Consider the following 17,028-nt stretch of genomic DNA (forward strand, 5'->3'; position numbering starts at 1 on the left):
CAGAAGTGAAACAGGCTGTATGGGTGTCATATCCTTGTTTGTCCTCAATGTAATCTCTAACCTTAAACAGCTAGATTTTTAAGTTTTAGGTGAATACAGTATCTAGGAGTAAAGATACAAAGATACAAAGCTTGGAACATGGAAACATTACTGTACTGTAAAAAAGAATAAGCACAAGCTTTGTAACTTATACTTAATACAGAAGCCATTACTAACCCTTACACTGTTACAGGGGACCATTATTACTAAAGCCTTGGACACACGGGGAGAAAAAAAAATCCTTAAAAACGAATGATGAACAACTCACCTTAAAGATGTCGTTTGAAAATACAAAGCACAATTGATAGCTTCAGGGAACGATAAACGAATGATTGACGATGGTGCTTGGGCATTTTTAACGACTTGACGCAACGGATCACTTTGGCAGAAAATTGTTCATTGTCAGCAATGTGTACAGAGCTACGAACGATTTTTAAACAATTTGTCCACAAAGTCTACGGCACTTTCCCCTACATCCTGCATCATTTAACGATCCTTTTGATTAACAATCATTTGGCATTTTGGTTGTGTTTTTTTGCTGTCGTTCACATCAGATCACTTGACAGGTTCTGAATTTGATCGTGAAACGGTCGTTCATCTGCCGTTTTACCTAATTTTATCTTTCGGCGTAACTTAATGGTGAAACTTCACTAAAAACGCCCACGTGGACATTGAAAGTGTGCCAAGATCTCTACCTGGGTGTCTCACGCGGTCCACAAGTCCAAAACACAAGAATGGGTTGGCACTGACAAAAATAATACAAAGCTATTTTAGTGCATAAAATTGTCAGCAGTGACAGACTGCTGTTTCGGGCAAAGTAGCGAAATGCAGTTTGAGAAAGGGCTACTTTGCCCAAAACAGCAGTCTGTCACTACCGCCAATCTTATGCAATAAAAGAGCTTTGTAACACTTTTGGTAGTGCCATCCCATTCTTTTGTTTTGTAGCTTAAAGAGACTCTGTAACAAAATCTTGAGCCTTATTTCTTCTATCCTATAAGTTCCTATAGCTGTTCTAATGTGCTCTGTCTTACTGCAGCCTTCCCTAGTTGCACAGTGGCTGTTATCTCTGTTATATGATTTAATCTTCTCTCCTCTGTCGGGTCTGTTGGGCTCAGGCAGTCAGGTTGGAATGTGCTGTGCTGCTTGTGATTGGATAGAAGCTATACACACCCTCTCCAGGCCCCCTGCACACTCTGTATGACTCACACACTATGTCTTTTGTTTGTAAACACTGCATAAAATGGCAATTACAAACCAGGATTGCAGCAGGGAGTGGCAGAAACAACATAGAGGGGCCCATGAGAACATAATGAATAGAGTGGTATGCTTTTTATTGTAAGAATTTTACAGTACAGATTCTCTTTAAGGGTGCACTGTGAGCCTAAATTCAAACAGTGTTAGTTTAAAGCTCCTATCTGGTTTATCTTAAATAGTGAAAATCATAACTGTATGGACAACAGTCTCACAACTTCTCTATATTGCACAGCAGTTGTCTGTACAGTAAAACTGTGCAGTTTGCACAGCAACCATCTGTAACTTGATTTTAAAGCTAGGTACCCACTGCAAGACTGAATCGCTTGGAACTGCCAATGAACAAAGTTTCCACGACCTTTAGGGCCCATTCACACTAGAAATCGCTAAACGCTAACGCAAAACGCTGAGCGTTTTTCTGGCGTTTTTTTCCTAGCGATTTTTCACTGTATATAGAGCGTTTTTCCAGCGATTAGCGTTTTGCGATTTCTAGTTCAATTCAAATACTTTTATTGAAACGCTAATCGCTCCAGAATCGCTCAGAAAACGCTGCATGCAGCGCGTTTGCGTTTCAGCAAATCGCTAAACGCTTAGATGAGAACACTTCCATACACTTTCATTGTGCACACGTTTTTCAAATCGCTAGCGATTTTCAGCAAAGCTGAAATCGCTCTGAAAACGCACAAGTGTAAATGGGCCCTTATACTAAAGATCTTTTGAGAGGAGATGTGGACAACAGCAATAAACCGCAAGAAGATCACCAACGATAGGATTGTTAGACGAAGAAGGATACTGGGGAAAGTTTTATAGACTTTAGCGGAAAATATCAGTTAAAGTGAACCCGAGGTGAAAATTAACTGATGAAATAAACAATTATATTTATCCTCCTACTTCTAAAAATGATTTTTTTAAGTATCTTATGGTTTTATTTTATATTTAAACATTTACAAGCTACAATGAATGTTTAGTTGCCTCTGCTCAGTGCCAGTCTAATAAGTGTCCCAGAGTTAAAATACAAGAACTATTGACCTTTTTTTTCTATCTCTCCCTGCCCTCGGAAAAATTCTGCCAGGAAAACTTTTATGGCTGTAATCTGCTTATCAGTGATGTTTACTATATTCCCAACAAGGTACTGACAAGACAGCAGCTGTTACTTCCATATCTAGAAAAGAACTCTTTCAGGCAGCAAAATAAAACAAGTAAAACAGCCTGGTTATTAGTATGTTTTGCACTGTACATACACATGTTTATCTCATCAAGTCACATATCGCCTCGGGAATGCTTTAAAGATCTGTACAGACGAGGCAGTGGACGAAGTGATCCGTTTTGAGCATCGTCGTACATCGGCCATCCGTAACCGTCGTTTACCGCTTTTTTAAGAAAGATAGTCACACAGTGTCGTTTGGAACGATCATTCATCTGTCATTTTGACAGATGAAATCTTGCCGTGGGTATGGACCACAAGGCAAACCCATGCAGTTGCCTAGGGCCTGAAGAGAGACCAGGGGCCTGGTGGATGCTAGCGCCCACTTACTCTTATTAAAAAAAAGTCAGATGACCATCATCGGGGGGGGGGGGGGGGGGGCGCAAAACTGCTATCTTGCCCAGAGCCCCATTTCATTATCTGACCTTGAAGTTCACCATTGATAGACTAGGAGCACAACAATGCATTTCACAACAACGTATATTAAAAAACGTTGTTTTTAATACCTAGCACTTGATTGGAATGGAAAATAACATCCTAGCCTGGCTGTAGATTCCAGGTGAAGATCTAGCTGGCAATGAGATGGGTTAGATTTTACTTTCTATGTGATGAACTGAAATCCTCATAAAATTACAGGTACATCTAATAGCTTTATGCATTCTTCTCCTTCCCCACATCAGTTTCTGTCATTGTCTCTTCTGGATTCTCATTCTCCTGCTTTCTCTTCTCACTCTATAGACCTTCTCCCTGTCACTAATACGCTCTCCTGTCGCTGTCATTCTCCCTCCTCCCCTGATCTTCCTGCTTCAACCCTTTCTATGAAATGACATGTGTTTGTCACTTTGAGATGAGTGGGGTGGGGGCAGGTTTGGGGGTGAGCCACCCCACCTCTTCTCTTGCATGTCTCTGCATGACAGGACTAAAAATGAAAATCCTGTTTCTAATGACTTTTTGCTGCTATGTTAAAACTGCAAGAAAAAAAATAATGATTTCACCCCTTTACTGCCAGTGCACAGGTACATATCCGCACAAAAGATTGCATTGCCTTTGTATTTAAAGCAAGATATCTATCCATATTGGCCGGCGGAGAGTACTGCAAGTCCAACGCAAATCTTATAGTACAGCACAGTGATCAAGGCATGTACACAACCGCTGATGTAGTGTGTAGCAGGACTCATGGTGAGAGCTTAGGAGCAGTGGGATCAGCTGATAGATTTGTAAGGCCGTGATGTGCTGGGCATAATCACGTGTCCCTTCTGTTTGCTACGTAGGCTAAACACAGGAAGTGATGACAACAAATCAAAGCTTTGCAAATCTTTCAGTAGATCACATGTGTTTCCCTGAGTTCTGCTTCACTCGAGCATCTCTTCTGGTTACTAGAGAGTCAGCCTTTCGCTCCAGTGGTTGGATAGCGTAGCGATTGAGGGCTCTGCCTCTAACACAGGCGACTTGGGTTAGAATCTCAGCTCTGCCTATTTAGTAAGCCACACCTATTCAGTAAGGAGACCTTGGGCAAGACTCTCTAACACCGCTACTGTTTACTGAGCGCGGCCTAGTGTCTGCAGCTCTGGCGATTTGAGTCCGCCAGGAGAAAATGTTAATAACTAAATAAATGTTCTGTGTTTTGTCTCTAGAAATAATGGCAAGGTGACCATGGCAAAAAAAAGGAAAAACTGCTAAGAACGTTAGCTGAATAGTAATCTGCAGCTTCTATATAGAAGTTTTCTCTCTTTATCTACCTCTTACATGCTTAAAGGTGCCCCTTAACAAAACAATTTCCTGAACGATGGACCGGCCAATCCAATAATTTCGATTGGTTGAAAACTTTCGTTCTGGCCCACAAATGGGAAAAGGCAACCAATCTGATAATAATCAGTGGCATCAATGAAAAAACAACTTTCATTATAGATTGGCACCACCAAAACTGCCTGATTGGATCGATCAGATGGTTGAAAATTGTATTGTGAATGGGCACCTTAAGTGATATAGCAGCACACCAGTGCCAATCCAGTCCAGCTTGGAAAAGTATATTGTTAGTCTGGGCCTTCACTTCCTCTCAGCATCCTGAGACACACATACACACTGCAGATCACCCTTTGAGCTTCCTCTTTATTGCAGCCTGCAGCATTCCATGAGAACCGAATGCTCTTCCACTAGCTATCTGCACCTATTGCAGGCAATGGCAACACTGTTTACAAGCAACTAGAGAGCAGTTTGTAAGGCTATTCTCCTATCTGCACATTTCTCAGAAGACAGGCGGACTTTTCAAACTGATTTCCCTAAATTACTAATGGTAAATAGCTCTTATCAAATGCTTCCAAACTGCTGCATGCACTTCTTAGATAGTTGCCACTATTGCTGGGGAAAGCCAAGACTACAGAGGAACTCTGATTCAGGGTAAATAAGCCAAGGTGAGCCCATACGGGTGAACTCTGAATCAAGTCAAGGTCCAAACCCAACCCCCCCCCCCCCCCACACACACACACACACACTTAAAATGATTCCAAACTGTTGTATTTCATACACGCACAGGCACACACACATTAAATGCTTCCCAATCCACCACCACACAAGCACATTCTCCCCATTGCTGACCCGAGATAGAATTAAAATGTTCCTCATTTTCAACACAGCATTTGCAGTTATGTGACTGCGTCAGGTCCTGCCCCCTGTGGGAGGTTCTTCGTCACAGAGTAATAACAGAAGGGTACTTATAATCATGATACTCTGGTTCATACAAATGGTTGAGATTAGCTAGTTTAGCTGTCTGCTGTTAGAATGACTCTCTGCTACATCCACTGAACAATCATTCCTAAATGCAAGATCTATCTCTTCGGTCAAGCATTAAGCCTCATCTACACGCGTAGATGAGGCGGCGATCCGGCGACTCGATTAGCCGCCGGATCGCCTCTTCCGCGTCCCCGCGTGCGCCGGAATCAATACCCGCTTGATTCCCGCTCGTCCCCGCGCCGCTTATCCTCCGCTCTCTTCCTTGCCATTGTCTCCTCGCGGGGAACAAGCAGGGAATCGGCGGTAGCAAGATCCGACCTGTCGGATCTTATCAATCGAGCCGCTGATAAGAAACATCGCCGCCGCATCTACGCGTGTAGATGCGGCTTTAAGAAATCATTGCGTACCTATGGCAAGGTGAACTGAGAATCTCCAATTTACTGCTGCATCCCCAAACATTGAATGCTATCTGTCTGCAGCATCACTAAGCTCTGGAGACATTAATCTGAAAAGTAAATGTTCTTCTCTGTAGATAGTTGGCTTGAAGTTGGTAGTTTCTGGCCTACCATGTGACCATCAATGTACCATGTCCATTGGTACCTTTATAGGCCACAAAGGCCTCATTTCCACGAGTGCGCTTCTGTCCGCTTTTCAGCAGCATGTATCAATCTGTAACATTGATGTGTAGATAAAAAGGAGACAGAAGTGCACTAAGTGGAAATAAGGCCTTAGGCTGGGTTCCCACTTGAGCCGAACTCTGAACAGCCAGCGGGAGTAGACAGTGTAATGACACATGACACATTCACCGCTGTGGTCTGGTTGGTGTCCGGGGTAGATGTGTCTCAACCATATGCTGTATGGAAAACCTGGTGGCGGTGGTGGTGTGGAGGGAGGCTGCTGGCTGTGGAGTCGTACAAAAATCATCTGACTCCAACTCCTCAGTTTATGAAACCACCGACTCCAGGTACCCAAAATTGCTCCGACTCCAACTCATTGACACCGACTCCAAAGCCCTGCATGTTAGTGAGGTTTTCTTACTCTACCCTGAGATGAGTAAGGAGACTGATAAACCTCTAAAGATACCAAAAAGCTATGGAGATCATGACACTCTAATTAATAGAACAAATCAAATTCTCTGCATCTGACCAAATGTTTTGTACATAGATTCCCACTTCATGTTTAGCAGATTGTCCCCAGTGGGTGCATACTATCACAGCTTGCAGCGACTGCACATCCATCCTCGGTTCTACATATATACATAACAGCTACAATCATTTCACTTTTCATTGCCTCACCTACCAACATTACACTGATATAGACACATTTATACACGGACTCATTTACTTTCCCCATAATTTCATATCGCTGCGTGTTGAGTCATCTTGCCTAAGGTCATCAAATAATAATCACAGGCAGTCCTTCTGCTGCGGTGTACACCACTTATACTGAAGCATGCTATCAACTGGAGGAAATAAAAGGCAGCCCATTGCAAATAATCATCTATCAGCTTTCATTTTCCAATCTTCCCCCGCATCAGCCAAAGCTAAACTCTCTGGCGCTGGATATCAGGGTTACTATGTCAACCCCAACACTCTAAAAACTAACACCCTAAGCTTTCCCCTTGCCCTTTCCCTAACACTAATCTTCCCCTCACTTACACCTAATGCTGGCCTTAGCCCCTTAGTAATAAAAGGGGCTCATAGGCTAGATTCACAGTGGGTGTTGTATTGCGTTTCCTGTAAAAGCAGGAAAGCAACGATAAGGAGCAGAGAAGTCGCACCGCGCGTTATCCATGTCTCATGTGACATACAGTCAATGAAAAGTATACTTCAGCGTCGCTGTTAATACGTTTTTCAGTAATGCACTGGGATGTAGCACGCCATTAGACTGCACTGAGAAAATCACAAAGGTGTTGCATTGTGTCATACTACAACACACCACTGTGAATGCAGCCCAACACAAACTTTAGGCCTCGTTCACATAAGGCAAACCAGATGGACGCAGCTCTGATCCCATTTATTACAGTGAATGGGATCAGCGCTGCGCTTTACTGAAAATGCATCACGGCAGTGTGATAGCGCATCATACTGCTGAGCAGCGCATACAGTCTGAGCGTCAGAAGTGCTGTCTATGTGACGTTCTTGCGTGCCGCACAGCATACATGTTGCCAAAATGCGCACAGAAGCACGTATAGTGTGAATGAGGCCAAATTCCTGGTAAAAAAGAAATTAACCCTAACGTTAACCTCACTGACACTGGCCTATTGCCCAAATTGTTGCGGATACTAAATTATTTCACTGCTATCACCCAACCATAACCAGTAACCTAACCATACACTGATCTGTTCTTAACACTAACCAACAGTGTAACACTAACATTCCCTAATCTGCTCAGATGCCAGTAACGCTATTTACCTGATGAAATGAGGAGTTCCTGAAGCTGCACCTGCACACACCATGTTCTGATTTGGCTTCATGGCCTCAGCATATGTTAGAGAAGCTGTACCTGAGTCATAACACAAGCAGAAGGGACAGGAGAGAGAACTTAGGAGTGTATGCACCAAAAATTCACCAAGACACAATAATAATATTCATAACGGAGGCATCTGTGGGCACTGTGTATGTTTCTTCTATATGTGTATGTATGGCAGGCTGCTCCAGTGTGTCATCAGTGCAGATGCTGTCTGATTCAGACTATGGAGTAGCTGCAGGTAATAGCAGTACCCCTTAGTTCCATAGTGACAGGATGGATGTTAGTGGTAGTGCACTGCGCAAAGAATAAAGATGACAGGTGGAATGTGATTGGTTACCATGAGCAATTTCTTCTTTCTACTGCTCTAAATTGCAACTACACTTAAAACTGAGCAAGGCAAATTCTCAAAGCGAATGTGTTAATTAGTGCAAACTATTATTTCCTTTGCAACAGTTTTTCAATTTAAAAAAAATGTAATTGTGCACCTATGCAGCAATCCATCGAGTACTACAGCCTGAATAGTTTCCTGTTAAACTGAAATCTGACAATAGCTCACGACCTACTTCCTATGAACTACAAGCGCTGTCTCATCATGTAGACATACAGCTTCTACAGGCATGCTGGGAAATGTAGTCTGGAATCCGCTGTTCTTCCAACATTACGTGTCACATGGTCACGTGGGGTTGATCCACCCATTGGCTGAATCCAGAGCGATCAGGAAGTAAACTGTACTGCAGTCATCAGCACATTCACCTCATGAAAAAAGGCATTCTGTACACCACTTTGCTTTATTGCACTGTTTATATCCACTTAACGTCCTGATTACTATTAGTATTTCCTTTGTTCCAGTTTGGATTTTCTTGGGGGTCTAACGCCTGTGGAAATTGCACTTTCCTGCTAGTACTATAAGGTACAACCTATCAGTATGCACATGTATATTGCTGGTAAAAACGTTACTTGCACAAGTCTCATATAAGGAGGCTCTCCGCGGAAGATATCTGTTCTTGGCAGTAAAGGGGTTAAAGGAAAATGTACAGTGTCTTTATTTTTAATGTACGCATGTTACAGTCTACAGGAGGTGGAGTTATACAGCGTGGTACCAGCATTTCCACTCCCATCTCTTTATTTACGATGACACCCGTCATGCTAATGATGCTGGTGCCTTCAGGCTGGTTTTGAACGCGTTGCACTTTACAGCGGTGTCAAGTTTCTGTACATAGCGATGATAAACATGCTGCACTCGTGTAATGATACTGAGTACCACAACAATACACTGACAGGGCTGCACTGTAAACCAGTGCCGTGTCCGATTGTGCTGCCCTAAAATTTACGCTGCTCCGAATGCGCAGTACAATCCTGTGCTGCCAGATTTCATATTCTCTTATGCAGCGGGTGATATCTCTGCAGCCTTGCCTCTGGTTGTGGAGATATTTGGGGACATTTATCTCAAGATTCCACTGAGCAGGCGTGGTACACAGACCGGAAGGCAGCTCTAGGGCAGCATGACCGGGCACTGTACAGGTGTTGTGTCTGATCGTGCTGCACTATGATTTGCGCTGCCCCGCTTGCGCAGTAGGAGCCCGTGCTGCCACATTTCCTATTCAATTATGCTGCCAGTGCTAAACACCCCAAATATCTCTGCAGCCACGCCTCCTACACTCCCCAAATTTTAATGGTAGGGAGGGGCCCCCCCGAACTACCTCTGTGCTAATTTGCAGCCCCTGAGCCCGCTAGTTCACAAGATAGGTTTCTGTACTCTATCTCGGGAACCAACGGGGCTCGGGACTGCAATTTGGCACAGAGGTATTTCAGGGGGCCCCCTCTCCACCCTAAAAAGTTGAGTATAGAAGGTGTGGCTGCGTAGATATTTTGGGGGGATTATATTAAAGTTCCCACTGAGCATGTGTGTTACTCAGTGCGGAAGGCAGCTTCCGGGCAGCACGATCGGACATTACACCAGCATCGAGTATCTCTATACTTCCTACAGGATTACAAGATCAAGGTCACACTTGGCACTGCTTTCTGTGCTTTCTAATTGTTGATATTTATGGGAGGGGGAATCGCTGCTTTTGTTGGGGACATTTTCCAAAATGGCGGATGTTTTAATACAAGCTTAATTTTTTTTTGTACAAAGTTGTATAAAAAAGTGAAAGCAGATGTCTTCTATATTTTGTGGCTGTTTATATTCCCAGAGAGATTTCTATGTACCTTATAATAAGGTGAATATATAGATATATAATCTTTATTTCCAGGTACAAGTGGCTTGTCTTGATCTCAGGCTGAGGGCCTTGCAAAGCACACCCTCCGCTCGGGACATGGAGTCTGTCTGATCCCACGTTTTTTTTATCCCTCTGTAACGTGGATGTGTCAGGCTGATCTATAAAAGCGTTTGAAATAAGAACTGGAAAATGGTTCATTTGTGTCCCTGTCATTGCTCTCTGGTCTGATGCAGTGGTTGTGTGCTGCTTGGGTGCATGGTGGAAACAAAGGTGAAGTACCATATATACTTGACTGCAAATCTAGAAAATTAGTCCTGACTTACTAAATCAAAGAATAGGAGTCGACTTATACTTGAGTCAGACCTAATTTCTGACTCGTAGCCATTCCCATTTGCAGCTACTTACCCAGTGGTAAGGAAAAGGCAAGAAAGCACAGGTGCGAATGTCCTGGCCACAACAATCAACAAGGAAAGGGCAGGGGGGAAAGATACTGGGCTGCAGTGCTCACCACAGAGGGGGAGTGGATACTTGCAACACTTGTGGATCTGGAGGAGTTATTGGCTGCACTTTAGGGCCAGGAGAAGCTAATGGCTGCAATACTGTATGCAGTGCAGTCATTAACCCCTCCTGGTCCCCAAGTGCAGCTGTCAATTCCTCCTGGTCCCCAAATGCAGCCATTAACTTTGCTGGGTAGACTTATACTTAAGTCAATAAAAAATTCTAGCTTAAGAGTGTAAAATATTGGATTTGACTTATACATGAGGTCGACTAGTATTCGAGGATACGGATATACGGGTATATTGGCCGTGCCAGGCCAACAATCGGAAAGGAAAGACAGATGGACATCTCAAAAACAAACGTTTCAAAATAATTCAGCCTTTAGTAAATCCTACATTTACAAAGCACAGCACAAATATCAATGTCGGTGCATAAGAATTCCAACAATTCAACCTCGGCGCTGCCAATAATAGAAAACCTTAAATCTGACAATGCCTGCAGCCACTTAGTGCTCAACAGTACAAGGTGACCATCACCTCATGAAGCAGAGAACGTGGTCAGTACTTCAAAAAATGCAGTAAAACTTTATTCAACAAATTAGAAAGCAAAAATTCAATAGATACTCGCATTGTGGGTCCTAGGCAACAGGGACCCAACAAATAACATCATGAATAAAATGCCCATAAAGGGCTCAGTGCAATAGAATTCAGCAGTAGGAGTGCCCACTCTTCAGTTTCCGACCGGTTTCGCCTTGCGCAGTCACCAGGCGTCTCTCAACCTGATGATGGTGTAAGACCAAAACCAATCGGAAACTGGAGAGTGGGCACTACTACAGCTTCATGTGGTGATGGTCACCTTGTTATACTGTTGAGTAATTGGAGGCTGCAGGAGCTGTCAGATTGGAGGTTTTCCATTGTTGGCAGTGCTATAGTTGAATTGTTGGGAGTTTTTGTGCACCTGTGCCTCTGTGGAGTGAAAGCCTCTGCCAGCAGCACAAACACATTATCAGATACAAATTTAAAGGAGCGGCTGTACTAAACACAACAGCAGCAAAGTGCTCCGTGGAATCCGACTGCATGGCTATGTTACCTCCACGCTTCTCATGTAGGTAATTTGTAAGGTGATAAGTGAGCCTGCATAACATGCGAATCCAATGGCTCAATTCTGGCCAATATCCAGATAGATAGAAAGTCACCACAATATGCAGCATACAACATCCTTCCTTCCTATTAGAAGGGGCACAATAGTAGCCAGTTTAGAGGAACTGTAACGAAAATAAAGTAATGAATAAAATTGCTTACCGTATATTTTACAATATTTATTTATAAATTATTTAGTCAGTGTTTGCCTATTGTACAATCTTTCCTGTCCCTGATTTACAGTCTGACATTTATCACAGGTGGTGACATCTTTAGTTCTGCCAGGTGATCACTGAGGAATGTTTGTATTCTGTGAGTTCTAAGCACAGAGGGAGATACTGCTTGCTTGGAAGTTGGAAACAGCCTTTATTTCCCACAATGCAATGAGGTTCACAGACAGAAAACTGTCAGAGCCATGATCCTGACATCACACTGTGGGAGGGGTTTAACCACAATATCAGCCATAGAGACGTCCCTGGTGATCTATTTAAAGAGACACTGAAGCGAAAAAAAAATGATGATATTATGATTTGTATGTGTAGTACAGCTAAGAAAAAAAACATTAAGATCAGATACATCAGTCTAATTGTTTCCAGTACAGGAAGAGTTGAGAAACTCTCTATGCAAAAAAGCTATTAAGCTCTCCGACTAACTTAGTCGTGGAGAGGGCTGTTATCTGACTTTTATTATCTCCACTGTAATTGAACTGTTTACTTTTCCTCTGCTAGAGGAGAGGTCATTACTTCACAGACTGCTCTGAAAGACTCATTTTGAATGCTGAGTGTTGTGTAATCTGCACATATTATAGAGTGATGCAATGTTAGAAAAAAACACTATATACCTGAAAATAAAAATATAAGAATATTTTCTTTGCTGCTAATCTTCTAGTAATTATTCATAGTACACAACCAATTCATTATATCATATATTTTTTTTCGCTTCAGTGTCTCTTTAAGCAAAGGCAGAGATTTCCCGTGGGAAAGGAGGTAGCAGCTACTGATTAGAATGAAGTTCAATCTCGGGTTACAGTTCCTCTTTTGGTTGGTAATGCCACAGGTATAGCCCAGTTGTGTATATTATAACGGTTCCCACAAAAATCCGAAAACTCTGGATAAATAAAATTCCAGACAACTCAAGAGTTCATGCCTCTGCTGCCTGTGGCCATCTTGCCACAATGTGGGAAGCCATCCAGCATCTCTCTACAGAGAACTTCAATTCTTTGTTAAAATACATCTCCTAGGGAACCCTTCTACTGACAAGGTAGCTCCACTCATCGTTTCAAGCCAATCATGGCAAACACTGTAAGGTGCCGTAAAATAACAGAAGCAAATGCTATGCACCGTACAATGCAGTATGATCATAAAAGAAATCACAGATGCAGAACAATGGGCATAATTACTGGAAATGAGGAGACTGTAGAGCAGGGGTGTCAAACTCAAATACAAAGTGGGCCAAAATTGTACACTGGGACCTTGTCATGGGCCGAAATTGTACACTGCGACCTAGTGGTGGGCCGAAATTGTACACTGCGACCTAGTCGTAGGCCAACCTCAATGTCTACTGGCCACCTTCTTCCCTATACAGTTCCCTGGTGTTTAGTGGTTCTCCCTCCCCTATACAGTTCCCTGGTGTCTAGTGGCTCCCACCCTTGCCTATACAGTTCCCTAGTGTTTTTATGCTTCCCCCCCTACCTACCCATATGGCTTCCCTGGTTATCTAGGGCTTCACCTCCAATATAGCTTCCCTGGTGGCCTAGAGTGGGCCATACATAACGTAAAGTGGGGAAACCACTTGAGGGTCAAATTTGGCCCGTGGGCCAGAGTTTGACATGTATTGTATGGAGCCTGCACTTGTCAGTCAGTAGTTTCTCTAATCCCTTTGTGGCAGTTTATTATTAAACTAGTAAAAAGGGCGCTAGGTCACAGCCGCTACCCCCTGCAATGCGCGCACATACGCGTCCCTCTTGCTCGGTCCCCACCACTGTCTGCAGTATATGCACACAGGGAGCTGCTTGCTTGGCAGTTGGAAAAAGTTGTTATTCCCCACAATGCAATGAGAACCTCTGTGAATCACACACAGCAAACTGTCAGATCCGGCCCTGTGTCCTAACTGCCCTGGCTGCGCACATGCTCAGTACAAAAAAAGCCAGGGACACACAACCATTCAGTTGATGACGCAGGGACACTTGCATTTTATTTTATAGGATTACCACCCTGTACTGTTTATTTGGCCCCTGATATCGGTACCTGACTAGTACTGTACCATGCACTAACACAACCGGTTAGATACCACACATAATCAGTGTTGGAGGGATTCGAAACCGTTGCACCTTTTGAAGTAAAACACCATATTAAGTAAAGCTTTGGTATTAATGTAGATTTCTGGGGGGGGGGGGATATGAAATAAAATGGTATGTTCCATTTGAAGCTGGCTATGAATTTCCTACACTGCCCATAGGCACAAATTGCAATTCCTTTCAGGCATGGAATCTGTACTTTGCTTGCAGTCCATGTTTTTCCCTCTTCCAGCATGAGTAACTAGTTGCACAGCGTTGGAACAATTGTTGCTTTTTTCCCCATACCTGCACTAACTGAGTGCCTGGCAACATGGAACACTGTGGAGTGCGCTTATTTGCACTTAAAGAAAACCTGAACTGAAAATTAAAAGTGAAAATCCACATACACAGGTCATATGTACCTCCCATGTAGTCTACTCCTCAATCTCTTTCTCCTCTCCTGCGTCCTGTTTGTCCACTGTGATCAAGGGAGTTCTCCATTTTGAAAATGTCCGTTACCACATAACAGCTTCCTGGTCAGCACACAGTTAAACTGTAACATTGCCCAATTGAGCCATAGGGAAACATGCTCTCCTCTCAGCTGTAACTGACAGCAACTGATATATTTCAGTTCTGACAAAATGTTGTCAGAACTGGAAGGGATCATTGTCAGAAGAAAATGGTGAGCTTCTGAGAGGAACTGATGGCAAGATAACTATGTAATGTTCAATTGAAGTTACCTCATGTGTTTATTTTAAATAATTTTACTCAGTACAGGTTCTCTTTAAGGTAAGTTGAAATAATGATTGCTATTCAGGGCTGAACTGAATTAGCTTTACCCTAAAAAGGAACGGGAAAAGCCTCATATTGATGCCTCCTATTAAGCTCATCTTCTCCACCCAAAAGCATAACAGAGAAAGCTGAATAAAATGTAATGCACACATAAAACTGATTGCAAAGAATAAAAAACAGAAAGCATTGACTAAAAGTAGATCAACTCACATTGGCAAGGCTACTCCATAAACAGACACAGTTCATTTACTGCTCACCAAGGTCAAGGTTATAATGGGTCCTATTCATGTTTACATATTATTCAGGGCTGAGCTGTAGTAGTTTCATTTAATTATTTTAGTGAAATCTTAAAGGACAATTATTGTGTAAAATTGTAAATACATATATAAAAATGTACATTTCTCCCAGAGCAAAACATACTATAAATTACTTTTCTCTATGTCTCTGCTACCTACTATGGGTAGTAAAAGTCTGGCATGTTTTGGACTAGTCCATCTCCTCATGGGGATTCTTAGATATTTATTTAGTTATAAAAGCTACCAGTAAACGGCAGTTGCTCAGACCAACTGCCAAAATAGCGTTCAAGCAAGTAAGGTAAGCTGGCCGGCATCAATGTGTAGATCTTTTCCGGGGAGTGCTTTTGTATAGAATAAAGGTAATCCTGTACTGAGAATCTCCCATAAAGATATGAACTATTTCAAAATTTGTCAGATCTGTCAGCTTTTTACTACCTACTGTATAGGTAGAAAAAACAATGTTTTGTAAAAAAAAATACCTTATTTACTACCTACTGTAAGTGACATCAACATAGGAAATAAGTCATTTATGATGCATTTTATTTGGGAAGCAATGTACATTTTATATGAATGCATTTAAACTTAAAATGTTACAATTTTTTGAGATAGTGGTCTTTTAAACTGTGTTATACCAGTTTTATTAATGTACATCCATACATTTAAGGAGTATTTTGAGAGTAGGAAATCACAAAATTACATACACTAAATATTTATTTTTAAATATAACCTCCTAAATTGCTGTACAAATATTGGGCAATTATATTTTTGGGTATAGTTTTCTCAAACGTATTACATGAATATTTTTTTCAATATATAGCACTTTTTTTGCACATAGACCAGGGAAAGAAAAACAAATAACATATTTTTTTAAATTGATAAAGCCCTAAAAGAGAAAACCTTCCACTCATTGTGAAGGAGTTAAAGTCAGAACAGTTACCATGGACACTTCTTCCCTTTTTATAAAGCTGATCTCTAGGCAGATGGCTAAATACACAGCTGAGATACGGTGTATGTGAAATGTGATTCTGTTAGACCAGTCCTGTTAGATAACTCTACACAGCCAAGCCAGACAACGTGGCCAGTGCACTCACCTCACTCTTCTGCACCTCAGCAATGGCTCAGCAGTGTGGATTGTGCAGAGCAGCAGGACTACAACGAGCTATCGCTGTGATCTCTGCTCCTGTTACCAACTGCAAATAAACATGCATTTCATGTTTTTCTGTCTTTACAGTTAATTCATAACTGGATTGATTAGCGTTTTTATGTTTGCAAACATTACAGCTTTAAAGCAAACCTGTAAAATACAAAAAAGGGAAAAATCTTCAGAAGGGGCTTCCCACGGCCTCCTTCTGACCACCGCTCCTCGCCGGGACCATCTGAAAGTTCTCAGCCACGTAGTGCCTGCGCAGTAGCACGGAGAAGCTCATGTTCAGTGGACAAAAGCAGAGCCCAAGCGGCTCGGTACTACTGCGCAGGTCTGAGCCATCCTGCGCCTGGGCATTGCTACCACACTTCGGGGGGTTCCAGCGCCAGAGTGGAGGGGGATGAGAGAAGCTTCTGGATCTACTGAGGTAAGTTTCTATTTGAGGATCTTTTTTCACTACATAGAAGTATGCTTTAAGGCCTGGGGGCCTGGGACCCACTTGCAGTGTTTTTGCCAGTGATTTGCAGTATTTGCATTTTTAAAAACACAATTTTGCAGCAAATCCCATTCCAGTGAATGACAGAGCAAACCTGTTAATTAAAACAACTGAAAAATCAGATACTCACCTCAGTAGAGGGAAGTCTCTGAGTCCTCCAGAGCCCTCTCGCCTTTTTTTCCAAATGCAAGCGCTGTGCAAAGCGTTGGCCAAAAAGCTGCAAGTGGGTCCCAGGCCTTAAAGGAACCAGAGACGCGGCACCCTCATGTATTTTACCATATATATCAATGGGAACATTAGCGAAAACACCTACCCTGCTCTCTGTTTCATTCTTTACTGTTCAGCTTGCTTCTTATCAGCCCTGATAAAATTCCCGACTGAGCATTCAGTCTGGCTTTGCTCAGGAATATTTATAACTGAATCTGTTTTCTCTTATGTCTTTTCAAGCCCAAGCCTGCCCCCTTCTGGCTCTG

This window comes from Hyperolius riggenbachi, chromosome 3 (genome assembly GCF_040937935.1).
Source record: "Hyperolius riggenbachi isolate aHypRig1 chromosome 3, aHypRig1.pri, whole genome shotgun sequence".
NCBI lineage: Eukaryota > Metazoa > Chordata > Amphibia > Anura > Hyperoliidae > Hyperolius > Hyperolius riggenbachi.